Source organism: Rhincodon typus, chromosome 12 (genome assembly GCF_021869965.1).
Source record: "Rhincodon typus isolate 14 chromosome 12, sRhiTyp1.1, whole genome shotgun sequence".
Classification (NCBI taxonomy): domain Eukaryota; kingdom Metazoa; phylum Chordata; class Chondrichthyes; order Orectolobiformes; family Rhincodontidae; genus Rhincodon; species Rhincodon typus.
The window spans coordinates 73,187,552-73,202,173 of NC_063343.1; positions in this window are offsets into that span (position 1 = coordinate 73,187,552).

A 14,622-nucleotide genomic window follows, 5' to 3' on the forward strand; every position below is an offset into this window, starting at 1 on the left:
GCGATGATTGGGGGGTGGTGATGGTTCCCAGCGTGGTGACTGGGGGACGGTGATCTTTCCCAGCTCGGTGACCGGGGGATGGTGATCTTTCCCAGTGCAGTGATTGAGGCATGGTGATCTTTCCCAGCACGGTGACCGAGGGATGGTGATCTTTCCCAGTGCGGTGATTGAGGCATGGTGATCTTTCCCAGTGCAGTGACCAGGGGATGGTGATCTTTCCCAGTGCGGTGATCTGGGGGATGGTGATCTTTCCCAATGCGGTGATTGGGGGATGGTGATCTTTCCCAGTGCGGTGACCGGGGGTTGGTGATCTTTCCCAGTGCGGTGATCTTTCCCTGTGTGGTGATTGGGGGTTGGTGATCCTTCCCAGTGCGGTAATTGAGGGATGGTGATCTTTCCCAGTGTGGTGACCGAGGGATGGTGATCTTTCCCAGTGTGGTGACCTGTGAATGGTGATCCTTCCCAGTGCAGTGAGTTCAGGATGGTGATCTTTCCCAATGCGGTGATTGGGGGATGGTGATTTTTCCCAGTGCGGTGACCGGGAGATGGCAATCTTTCCCAGTGCGGCAATTGGGGGATGGTGATCTTTCCCAGTGCGGTGATCAGGGGATGGTGGTTGTTCCCAGTGCAGTGATTGGGGGATGGTGATCTTTCCCAGTGCGGTGTCCGGGGGGATGGCGATCTTTCCCAGTGCGGTGATTGTGGGATGGTGATCTTTCCCAGTGCGGTGATTGTGGGATGGTGATCTTTCCCAGTGTGGTGACCAGGGGATGGTGGTCGTTCCCAGTGCAGTGACTGGGGGATGGTGATCTTTCCCAGCGCAGTGTCCGTGGCATGGTGATTTTTCCCAGTGCGGTGATTGGGAGATAGTTATCTTTCCCAGAGCGGTGACTGAGTTGTTCTGGTCTTTCCCCAGTTTTTACACCAGCTCACACCAAGCCCTCCCCTCTGCTCTATCCCATTTAGATACCCTCACCGCACATTCCCCACCACCAACCAAAGATGATAGGGAATTGAACTCCCACCACCACCCCACCTCACCCCCACCCCCATGTAATTGCTGAAATGAAGCAGAATATTTTTCATTCCGTAAAACATTAGTTTGGAGACCGATTTGCATTATGTTGGATGTACTGATTTTATTTGTTTGTCTGGTAAGGTGCTGAATCTGGCATGAATATTGTATAGAAATAACTCAAACTTTCAGTTTCCTCTTTTCTGTAAGATTTCAAAATGAATCCACTAAATGAATCAATTAAAACATAATTATAACACCAAGTGTTACACAATTACCCTCTTTGCTCCCTTTGTGCTACTTTTAACCTTTGAGTCTATAGTTTTCCCTGTTGGTGTCTGGTCTCCTTTAATTTAGTAATTCTGTACCCTTCATCAGGTTTTCTTCATTTTTGTTTTTAACCTTCATTCAATTTGTCCTTCCACATTTGTTTCTTTTATCCACAAAGCAATTTTCCTATGTGAGAAATGTAATGTTTAAAGAGTCACAGCACAGGAGTCCATTCGGCCCACCAAGATAGTAATAGAGGCGTAATGATTACAATTAGGCCAGATTTTGTCACAAAGCTTGTGATCAATATGAGAACATTTCTATTAATGCTGGGTCTCTGGAAATTCATCAATTGTACAAGATCCAGGTTTTTTATTCTTATTCTTTCATGGGATGCCAGTGGAAAAGTCGCCATTTGTTGTCTCTCACTGAACAAACGTACTTGCTAGGGCCATTTCAGAGGATAGAACTTAACCCTGTTTCATGATTAAATTGGTCACCTACATTGCTACGTGTCTGGAGTCACATGTAGGCCAGACTGGGTAACAATGGCAGATTTCCTTACTGAAAGGATGTTTTTTTTACCTGGGAAATGTGAACTCACATTTGTTATAGAGTCAAGATATCTAATATAGAATTTCAAAGTCTAAAACACACAAACATAAACATACAAACTAGGAGCAGATGCCCATGCAATCCCTCAAGTCTGCTCCACCACTCAGTTACCTCAAATCAGCATTCCCACGCTCCCTGATTATCTCACACCTTCTTGATTAAAATACATCCACCCACCTCTGCCTTAAAAATATTTAACAATTCTGCTCCCACCACCTTTTTGGAAAGAGAATCCCAATGACTCACAATGCCCAACAACAAAAATCATTTATTTGTTGCTTTAAATCAGTGACTGCTGGCTTCAACAAATGACCTCTAAGTCTAGGTTCTCTCTGAAGGTAAAACATCCAGCCCACCTTTACTCTGTCAAAAAACCTCAACATCTTTGATGCTTGAATCAAGGTCACTGCGGAATTCATAAGGAATGAAACTATATGTGCAGGAATCGTCTACATTTCTGTGTACTGATCTTCCATGATATTTCAACCAAAATTATTCATTAATGAAGCTGCTCAATTCACCCTCAATGAGAACATTTGTCTATGTTCCCTGACGACTTTCTGCAATCTCCCTTTTCATTTCACATTTTGATTATTCAGTATTGATTTAGTTATTCTCAACATGATTTTCTGATTCCCACTCCTCATTTCTTTTTGAGTCCTTAAATCTTTTTTTTAATAATTATTTTCCACTGATTTATTACCTTTGACCTATTATTCCATGTGGAATTTTCTGATTTTTTTTTTGCACATCATTCCAGAAAGTGTGAAAAGAAAAATCACAAATTATTTTTGTATGAAAACACTGCAGCTTTGAAATGAAGTTTGAACCCTCATCAGGAAGAATGTTTAAAGGCAAGAGACATTGATTCAATAGTTGGCTTAATTTTCTTATTAATATTTGGGATTTGAGCTCCATTGTTAAGTCGGGCATTTATTGTCCTTCTGTAGTTGCCCTTGCAAAGGTGGAGATGAGCTGTCTTCTTGAATGACTGCAGACCATGTGCTATTGGTAGACCCAAAATGTTGTTAGGGAAGGAATTGCAGGATTTGGACCCAGCAACACTGAAGGAAGAGTCACATATCTCCAAGTCAGGATGGTGAGTGGTTTGGAGAGGAACTTGCAGGGGGTGGTGTTCCCATGTATCTGCTGCCCCTGTCCTTCTAAATGGAAGTGGTTATGTGTTTGGAAAGTGTTGATGAAGGAGATTTGGTGAATTTCTGCAGTGCATCTCGTAGATAGCACACACTGCTGCTAAAATGTGTTGGTGGTGGAGGGAGAGGATGTTTGTGGATATGGCACCATTCAAGCAGCTGCTTTATCCCGGATGGTGTCAATCTTCTTGAGTGTTGTTGGGGCTGCACTCATCCAGGTCAAGTGGGGAGTATTCCATCACACTCCTGGCTTGTGTCTTGAAACATGACTTCCCTTTCACAAAATCATGCATGATTATCCCTTACATATCTTTCCCCTTTCATCTTAAACCTATACTCTCTAGTTTTGAACTCCTCCACCCTGGGAAAAAGACCTTGGCTATTCAAGCTACCCTTGCCCCACATGACTTTATTAACCACTATAAGGTCACCCTCTCAGCCTGATCAAGGTCCCTGTGTACTCTGAGATAACTGTCTGCACTGTCCATTAGATCATCAATGTTGGTGTCATCTGCAAACTTACTAACCATACCTCCTATAAGCACATCCAAATAGTTTATATAAATGACAAAAAGCAGCAGGCACACACCAATCCTTGCACCATACTGCTGGTCACAGGCCTCCAGTCTGAAAAACAACCCTCCACTACCACCCTCTGTCTCGTACCTTCAAGCCAATTTTGTATTCAAATGGCTAGCTCTCCCTATATTCCATGTGATCTAACTTTGCTACCTAATCTACCATGTGGAACCTTGTTGAATGCCTTGCTGAAGTCCACATAGGCAATGTCCACCACTCTGTCTTCATCAATCTTCTTTGTCACTTCTTTGAAAAAACTTAGTTAAGTTAGTGAGACACGACTTCCCATGGACAAAGCCACGTTGATTATTCCTAATTGGTCCTTGCCTTTCCAAATACACGTAGATCCTATCCCTCAGAATCCCTTCCAACAACTTCTTGAATCCTTGTTTCTCATTTACGTGATAACAAAATAAAATATTTATCCCATGGGACAGTGTTGAGGTAATCGTTGAGAAGTGAGAATGAGATTGTACAAATATAGAAATATTTCTACAGAGAGAGAGGGATTAGCAATTGCAGCAAGTGTTCATGCTGCAGTTACGTTATTGAGTCCTTTACTGGAGATCATACTGACAGTACAGGAAGCAACCTTTCTAAATCAGCTAAAATGAATCCAAGGGCTTTAATTACTAGTTGTATGGCAATTCTTCTTTGAAGTGCAATTATTTCTGTTCTGCTGGGTTAATGTCAGATCACCTTCACATTTATTATTTCTCAGTCAATAAAGTTACAGCTTTACTAATTTAGGCTGGCATAGTGGCTCAGTGGCTAGCACTGCTGACTCACAGCACAAGGGACCTGAGTTTTAGTCTGCCCTCGAGCGACTGTCTGTGTGAAGTTTGCACATTCTCCCCATGTCTGCATGGGTTTCTGCCGGGTGATCTGTTTCCTCCCACAGTCCAGAGATATGCAAGTTAGGTGGATTAGCCATGTTAAATTACACATAGTGTATAGGGATGTGTAGGTTAGGTGCAATAGCTTTGGGAACTGCAGGCTTACAGGGATAGGATAGAGGGTTGGGTCTGGGTGGGATGCTCCTTGGACAGTTAGTGTGGACTTGGGCTGAATGACCAGTTTCCGCACTGTAGGGATTCTAAGGAATCATGTTCATTTCTAACTTCCATTAGCCAGCCCAATGTGAAAACAATTTCAAATGTCCTTTAGTTCCAATTGTTTTTCAAAAATAAATGGGAACCTGGAATGTTTTCCTCCTCCTATTGAGATACATTCAAGATCAGAATATTCACTTGTGAATCCTGGGCTTATTGTAGATTTTGTCATAATCAAGATTGTCCAGGTCAATGCCCATAAGTTTTTCCAGACAACCTATATACCTGCTCTTTAATATTGAATAAAAATACAGCAGCTAAATCCATTATAGAGAAACAAGTTTCATGGGCATGAGGGTGAGCACTGCACCTTCCAATTAATTTTGGTGGCCCTTACATTGATCCTTATAAGAAGGATTGAAGCTCCTCTCTAATCCCATTAATAGACAAGATTATCAAAAGAGTGTACCTGCCTTTGATGGAAACAAGCATCTTCTCCTTCGATGACTTTCTACTGAATCTTTCTAGGCGTGAGTTAATCCCATGAGTTAGATTCTGATTGCTATGTCATGGGAATGCAGCACTTGTTCTCTCTCAGGCAGTCTCCATTTTGAAAGCCACCTCATTGAAGAAAATGAAGTGCCCAAGTCAACAGATTACAGGATTTCCAAAGATGCATTAAGTAATTTTTTTGTTCATTCATGGGACATGAGCGTCACTGACTGGACCTAGCATTTTATTGCGCATCCCTAGTTGCCCTTGAGAAGGTGATGATGCCTTCTTGAACCGCTGCAGTCCATGTGCTGTAGGTTGACCCACAATGCCCTTGCAGAGGGAGTTCTAGGATTTTGACACAGCAACGGTGAAGAAATAGTGATATATTTCCAAGTCAGGATAGTGAGTAGCTTGGAAGGGAAATTGAAGGGGGTGATGTTCCCATGTATTTGCCGCCCTTGGCCTCTGAGTGAAGAAATTCCATCTCATCTCTGTCTCAAATGGCCTGTCCCTTAGAATGAGACGGTGTCCCTTGATTCTGGAGTCACCAGATGGAGAAACATCTGAGCTCTATTCCCCCTGTCATACCCTGTAAGAATGTTTTATGTTTCAATGAGACCATCTTCAGTCCTGGAAACCCAAGGGAACACAGGCACAGTTTCCTCAAGCTCTCTTCCCAGAACAGTCCTCCCATCCCATCGGTTAATCTGGTGAATCTCTGTTAAGTTGCCTCTAAGGCAAATATATCTCTCCTGAAATAAAGAGACCAAATTTGTAGACAGTACTCCAGCTGCACTCTTACTGAAATTCCATACAACTGCACCAAGGCATCTTTTCTCCTGTCCTCAAATCCCATTGTTTGTAGTGACTGAAGGACGATATAGAGATAGAGTGAGGAGTAGGGACTGGAGGAGGTTACAGAGATGGGGAGGGGTTTAGAGGCTGGAGGAGGTTACAGAGATTGGGAGGGCAGTAGGGGCCGGAGCAGGATACAGATATAGGGAAGGGTGTAAGGTCTGGAGGAGATTACAGAAATAGGGAAGGCTGTAGGGGCTGGAGGAGTCATAGAGTTATATGGCATGGAAACAAGGCTTTCAGTCCAACTTGTTCATGCCAACCCAAATTTCCTATACTGGACTAGTACGATTCGCCTGTATTTGGCCAATGTCCCTTTAAGCCATTCTTATCCATGTACCTGTCCAAATGTCTTTTAAATATTGTAATTGTACCCACATCTACCACTTCCTGTAACGCCTTGTTCCAAATATGCATCACCCTCTGCGTGAAAAAGAGACTTCTCAGGTCCCTTTTAAATCTTTCTCTTCTCACCTTAAACCTATGGTCTCTAGTTTTGGGGTCCCCCACCCTGGCGAAAAGACCTTGACTATTCACCCTGTCTATGTGCCTCATGATTTTAGAAACCTATATGAGGTCACACCTCAATCTCCTCTGCTCAGGGTAAAAAGTTCCAACCTATCCAGTTCCTTCTTATAACTCAGTGCTGGTAACATTCTTCTAAATCTTGTTTGCACCCTTTCCAGTTTAATAACATCCTTCTTATAGCAAGGTGATTGGAACTGTACGCTGTACTCCAAATGTGGCCTTACTAATGTCTTGTACAGCTATAACATGACTTCCCAACTCCTGTACTCAATGCTCTGACTGATTAAGGCAAGTATACCAAACACCATCTTCACCACTCTGTCTACCTGTGACACCACATTCAAAGAACTATATACCTGCACCCCTCAGTCTCACTGTTCAACAACACTCCCCAGGGTCCTACCCTTAACTGTGTAAGTCCTGCTTTGGTTTGTCTAGCCAAAATACAAAATCATTGGCCTCCAGTTTTAAATACAGCCCTCTACAACCACCCTCTGTCTCCTATTGTCAAGGCAATTTGTATCCAATTGGCGAGCTCTCCCTGGATACCAAGTGATCTAACCCTAGTAACTTTTCTACCATAGAATCCCTACAGTGTGGAAGCAGGCCATTCGGCCCATCAAGTTGCACATTGACCTTCCAAAGAGCATCCCACTCAGACCCACCACTCAGACCCACCACCACCCTCCCCTATCCCTGTAAACCTGTATTTTCCACGGCTAATCCACCTAGCCTGCACATCTCTGGACACAACAGGCAATTTAGCATTGTCAATCCATCTAACCTGCATATCTTTGGATTGTGAGTGGAAACTGGAGCACTTGAAGGAAACCCACGTCGACATGGGGAGAATGTAAAAACACCACGCAGATAGTCACTCGAGCCTGAAATTGAACTCAGATTCCTGGTGCTGTGAGGCAGCTGTACTAACCACTGAGCCACTGTGCCACACCACGCAAAATCTTGTTGAATTCCACATACACAACGTCTACCGTACTACCCTTATCTATCTTCTTGGTCAACACTTCAAAAAACTTAAATTTGCGAGATACAATTTCCCACGGGCATAACCATGCTGACTAACTCTAATCCCTTGTCTTTCCAAATGCATGCAAATCCTGTCCCTCAGAATTTCTTCCAACAACTTACCCACCACTGATGTCAGGTTCACCGGTCTCCCATTCCCTGGCTTTTCCTTGCAGCCTTTCTTAAAAAAATGACACTACATTAGCCACTCCCCAGTCTTCTGGCACCTTACCTGTGACTGTTATGATAGAAATATCTCAGCAAAAGACCCAGCAATCTCTTTTCTAGCTTCCCACCAAGTTCTGGGATACACTTGATCAGGTCCCAGGGATTTATCTACGATTCTGCATTTTAAGATCTCCAGCTCCTCCTCTTCTGTAATGTGGATCATTATATCACTATTTATTTCCCTGAATTTCTTAGTTTCCATTATCTTTCTGCATGAGGTTACAGGAGCTTCCTCCAGGAGGTTACAGAGATAGGGAGCCCTAATATTAAAATTGTGTCCCCTAGTTTGGGACTGACCCATAATCCTTCCTACATCCACCCTGTTAAGATCTTCTTGTTATATAAAAGTTTATTTTTGAACTAAAAGTATTTATGGAAGTTTTACAATGAGGTAAACAAGTCAGCAAGTCAAAGAATGCAACAAATGTCAAGAAAAAGTTGTACAAAAACAAAATGTTGAAATGAATATTTAATTTGAAATTCTTGCTGGGTATGGTGGTTGCATTGTTATTTAGAATTTATTCAGTTTTTATGAAGTTTTGCACACTGTGTCACCTCTCCTGAACTCCCAGGATAATGATTCGCTGGTGTGCCTCCACTTTTGTTTTTCCTACATCCTGGAAAATGAAGTGATGGTTTGAAAAGAGAATCATTTATCTTGTAAGCTCCCCAACTTGAGCTAATTTTCTGCGATGTGATTGCTGATTAACAGAGAGAAATGCAGAGCTGCAAGTATAACTCAGGTCCATCTGATTGGAGTGTATCAGCTGTAAGGAGAGGTTGGACAAACTTAGATTGTTTTCACTCGAGCATCACAGGCTGAGGGGCGACCTAATAGAAGCATATAAAATTATGAGAGGCATGGATAGGGTGGAAAGTCAGAGTCTTTTTCCCAGGTGGAAATGTCAATTACAAGAGGTATAGGTTTAAGGGGAGAGGGGGAAAGTTGAAAGGAGATGTGAGAGACAGGTACTTTACGCAGAGGGTGGTAAGTGCCTGGAAAATGCTGCAAGAAGGGGTGGTAGAAGCAGATACAACAGCAACGTTTAAGAGGCATTTAGACAGACATATGAACAGGCAGGGAGTAGAAGGTTATGGACCATATGCAGGCAGATGGGATTAGTTTAGAATGGCATCATGGTTGGCACATTGTGGGCCAAAGGGCCAGTTCCTGTGCTGTACTGTTCTACATTCTGTGTCCTGACTCCTCTATGCACTTCACTGAGTTGGTGACAAGGACACTCTGCCCAAAGAGTAAGAACAATCCAAGCATCAGAACCTCATCTTCAAGAGGCCTATCATCCTCTCCACCATGGTACTGGTTAGAATGGAATGCATTGCATTTATATTCCACCTCAGCCCAGCGGCCATGTAATGGAATCATCAGCCAGGGTCTCATAGGGTAATGTTTGTCTCCCAGTGACAGTCCTTGTGAGGCATCCAGCCCTTGAAATAAAGCAGGAGCATGAGAGTTCTCAAGGACATTGACAGCTCCCAGTGTACCTGGCACAGACTTCTAAGATGTAGTACTAATGACCCAAGTTGACTTACAGATTAATGGAATGAAACTCTTTTCTCATTGATGAAATTAGTTGTATTCTAATATGGCCTTCTCAAGTATTATGCGCATAGCTTTGTTACCAAAGACACTGCCCTGGATGCAGCACTAAACATGTCATAAGGGTAAAAGATGAAGCGATTCAATTTAACACCAATGCATCAGAAAGAGTCTTGACGCATTTATGGGTGAAGAATTGAAAGATTCCACACAGGAACCCAGCGATGCCTTCGATCCAGGCAGAGGCAGAAATGTTTCATACAGCTGCAACTTGATGACCACTGAGGTTGAATGGCCACCTACTTCTCCAGGTCATACATCTCGAGAGCAGGTGGAACTTGAACATAGGCCTCCTGGCACAGAGATAGTGACACTACCACCGAACCATAAGATCTGAATGGAACAGGTTCTTTGTTATGCGAGCTGTCAGCATTCACAGCATTCACCAATGAGGCTTAGTCTACTGTTCCATACAGTGGGAAATGGAGGACTTAGACAAGGAGGGTCATAGAATGCCTTAACATGGAAAATGACACAGGGACTTTATTATGCTATTAATTAATCCTACATTAATCCTGGGGCATTCTCAGCTATCACCGCAGGAGTTCCTCAGGACCCACGTTCCTGGAACCAATCATTTTGAACTTCGTCAGCAAACATTTCTCCATCCTCCAATTTTTTGTAGATGTTTGTAGGTGGTTGAAGACTTCAGTGCCATTCATGACTTCCTCAGTTAATGAAGCAATCTGGGTCCACACTCAATAAGCCCTGCAGTTGTGGCTCATCAATGATAAGTAGCATTCATACTGCACACATTTCAGGCATTGAGTATTTAACAAGTAATTTTCATTCATGACATCATCTTTCAGAATGTTTCTGCTGTTTTGATAGCCTTCCATAATGTAAGTGTGATGTAAAATGTGTGATTCTTATATCTATGTAGCATTTATTTTAGAATTTGGATTTTGAATGAGTGGTATATGGGTTTTTTGTTCATGTGTATGAAAGGGTTTAATAATTAACTTGTCAGTTTTTCAGGAACCTCAATTTTAAGCCAGTAGATGCCAGGGAGTAACTGATTAGGCCTTCCTGGAGTGATGAGAGTGAATTGGTTTGATTTGTGAGAGTTTTATGATCAGAGAGAGAAAACATTGAAAAGCATGAGCTTGCTTTGTGTCTAGAAAAATGAGACAATGATGTTTGCTTTGGGATAAAATCTGTAAATCGGAAAGTTTTTGTTTCAGTTCACAGAAGATGTGATAGATCAAATTTGAGAAATGAGATCGTTCCAACAAGTTAGGTACCAGCATACCTCAATCTAAGAGTTTATTTGAAAATTCCAGATCAAAAGTATTTGTTTTTATACACAGGATGTGGATGTTATTGGCTAGACCAGTGTTTATTACTGATCCCTAATAATCCAGAGCGCAGTTATGGGTGAACCACACTGCCGTGGGTCTGGAGTCATATGTAGGCTAGATCAGGTAAGGACAGCAGGTTTCCTTCACTAAAGGGTATTAGTGAACCATGTGGTTTTTATAAAAACCAAAAGAACTGCGGATGCTGTAAACCAGGAACAAAAACACAGTTGCTGGAAAAGCTCAGCAGGTCTGGCAGCATCTGTGAAGGAGAAAACAGAGTTAACGTTTCGGGTGCAGTGATCCTTCCTCAGAACTGAGGACTCGCTTCTGAGGAAGGGTCACTGGACCTGAAACATTAACTCTGTTTTCTTCCTTCACAGATGCTGCCAGACCTGCTGAGCTTTTCCAGCAACTTTGCTTTTGCACATGGGTTTTATGACTACTGATAGTGGTTACATGACCATCAATAGTTTTTTTTTGAAATCAAATTTCATCATCATGGTATATGAACCCATGATCACAGATCATTAGCCTGGGGTGCTGATTTACTTACCTAGTAACAGTAACACTAAACCACCACTTTCCTTTTGTTTGATTGAAATGCTGAAGTGATTATTTGAAACTAAGGAAGTTTAAGCTCAGTTGCATGAATAATCAAGGCAAAGGCAATCAAACTCTCAAGATTGAGAATTGAAAGGAACAATTAAATCAAACCTATGGATGTGATGAAGAAAGAACCTGTTTATCTCTCTCTGTATTTGAATGCTGTTAAGTGACGGTGTAGGGAATAGACTGGATTGTTTTTTGCCATGTGTTTTGAAATCTTTAAAACAGTGTTATATGTAAATAGATAACACCGTGTGGAGCTGGAGGAACACAGCACGCCAGGCAGCATCAGAGGAACAGGAAATCTGAAGAAGCATCCCAACCTGAAACGTCAGCTTTCCTGCTCCTCTGATGCTGCCTGGCCTGCTGTGTTCATCCAGCTCCACGCCGTGTTATCTCAGATTCTCTAGCATCAGCAGTTCTTACTAACTCTTATATGAAAATAGTTGTTGTTTTTTATTTATCTTTATTTATTTTGCATAATAAACTTCTGATTTATTGTTAAAATCAAATCTGCAGTATTGTGTAGTTATATTTCAGTAAAAAAACACATTAATGAAAAAAAATCTAACAAGCCAGATTTTAGCCCAGCATTTAATTTGTCCAGGAGAAACATTACAGATCATCATACAAGGCATTTGAAATCAAACGTCTTACTCTGAATTGATGAACATAACATAGGGGAGTCCGAGCGAAACTGGAGTCAATGAGAATCAGGGGGAAAACGCTTCGCTGGTTGGAGTCATACCTGACACATAGGAAGATCGTTGTGGTTGTGGGAGGTCAGACATGTCAGCTCCAGGACATCTCTGCAGGAATTCCTCAGGGTAGTGTCCTCAGCCCAACCATCTTCAGTTACTTCATCAATGACCTTTCCTCCATCATAAGGTCAGAAAGTGGGGATGTTCACTGATGATTGCACAACGTTCGGCTCCATTTGTGGCTCCTCAGATACTGCAACAGTCCATGTTCAAATGAAATAAGATCTGGACAATGTCTAGGCTTCGGCAAAAATGTGGCTAGTATCATTTACGCCACACAAATGGAAGACTGTGACCATCACAAATAAGTAACAATCAATATCACCATTCTTGGGGTTACCAGTGGCCAGAAACTCAACTGGACTCACCACACATAAACATAGTGGCTATGAAAGCAGCTCAGAGAATCTTACAACAAAAACAAAGGTTACTGGAAAAGCTCAGCAGGTCTGGCAGCATCTGTGGAGGAAAACATCAGAGTTAACGTTTCGGATCCGGTAACCCTTCGTCAGAACTCTCCTACAGTGAGTAACTAAGTAACTCACCTCTTGACTCCTCAAAGCCTGCCCATGTTTAGCCACTGGAGATCTCTAAGGATTTTTTTAAAATTAATTCATAAGAGGTGAGCATCACTGGCTGGACCAGTATTTATTGCTCATCCTTAATTGCCACTTTAACTGAGTGACTTATTAGGGCCATTTCAGAGGGGAGTTTAGAGACAATTACATTGCTGCAGGTCTGGATTCATGTGCAGACCAGACTAAATGGATTTTAATGACAATTCAGCAAGTGCTAGCTTTTGTTTTAATATCAGCTTTTCAGTAATTCAAGTTTCAAAGAACAAAGGAAATTACAGCACAGGAACAGGCCCTTCAAACCTGCGCCGATCCAGATCCTCTATCTAAACCTGTCGCCAATTTTCCAAGAATCTGTATCCCTCTGCTCCCTGCACATTCATGTATCTGTCTAGATACATCTTAAATGACGCTATCGTGCCCACCTCTACCACCTCCGCTGGCAATGCGTTCCAGGCGCCTACCACCCTCTGCGTAAAGAACTTTCCACGCATATCTCCCTTAAACTTTTCCCCTCTCACCTTGAAATCGTGACACCGAGTAATTGAGTCCCCCGCTATGAGAAAAAGCTTCTTGCTGTCCACCCTGTCTATACCGCTCATGATTTTGTAGACCTCCGTCAGGTCCCCCTCAACCTCCGTCTTTCTAATGTAAATAATCCTAATCTACTCAACCTCACTTCATAGCTAGCACCCTCCATACCAGGCAACATCCTGGTGAACCTCCTCTGCACCCTCTCCAAAGCATCCACGTCCTTTTGGTAATGTGGCGACCAGAACTGTATGCAGTATTCCAAATCTGGTCGAACCAAAGTCCTATACAACTGTACCATGACCTGCCAACTCTTGTACTCAATACCCCGTCCGATGAATGAAAGCATGCCGTATGCCTTCTTGACCACTCTATCGACCTGCGTTGCCACCTTCAGGCTACAATGGACCTGAACACCCAGATCTCTCTGTGCATCAATTTTCCCCAGGGCTTTTCCTTTACCGCATAGTTCGCTCTTGAATTGGATCTTCCAAAATACATCACTGCACATTTGCCTGGATTGAACTCCATCTGCCATTTCTCCGCCCAACTCTCCAATCTATCGATATTCTGTTGCATTCTCCAACAGTCCCCTTCACTATCTGCTACTCCACCAATCTTAGTGTCATCTGCAAACTTGCTAATCAGACCACCTATACTTTCCTCCAGATCATTTATGTATATCACAAACAACAGTGGTCCCAACATGGATCCCTGTGGAACACCACTGGTCACAGTTCTCCATTTTGAGAAACTCCCTTCCACTACAACTCTCTGTCTCCTGTTGCCCAGCCAGTTCTCTATCCATCTAGCTAGTACACCCTGGACCCCATGCGACTTCACTTTCTCCATCAGCCTACCGTGGGGAACCTTATCAAACGCCTTACTGAAGTCCATGTATGTGACATCTACAGCCCTTCCCTCATCCATCAACTTTGTCACTTCCTGAAAGAATTCTATCAAGTTGGTAAGATATGACCTTCGCTGTACAAAACCATGCTGCCTATCACTAATAAGCCCATTTTCTTCCTAATGTAAATAGATCCTATCCCTCAGCATCTTCTCCAGCAGCTTCCCCACCACTGACGTCAGGCTCACCGGTCTACAATTAACTGCATTATCCTTGCTACACTTCTTAAACAAGGGGACAACATTCGCAATTCTCCAGTCCTCCAGGACCATCAAAAGACCCAGGGGACATGTCCTGAATCTGATTCAGAACATTGTCCCTGGGTCCTTGGATTTCCATTCACTAACAATACTCCACCCCACTCCCTCCCTGAATTAAATATGCTGTGTGTGTTTGAGTGTGTGTACGTGCATGTGTGCGTGTGTGTGAGTGTGTGTGGGTGTGTGTGTATGTGCGCGTTTGTGTGTGCGTGTGTGTGCGTATGTGTGTGTGTGTGTGTGTGT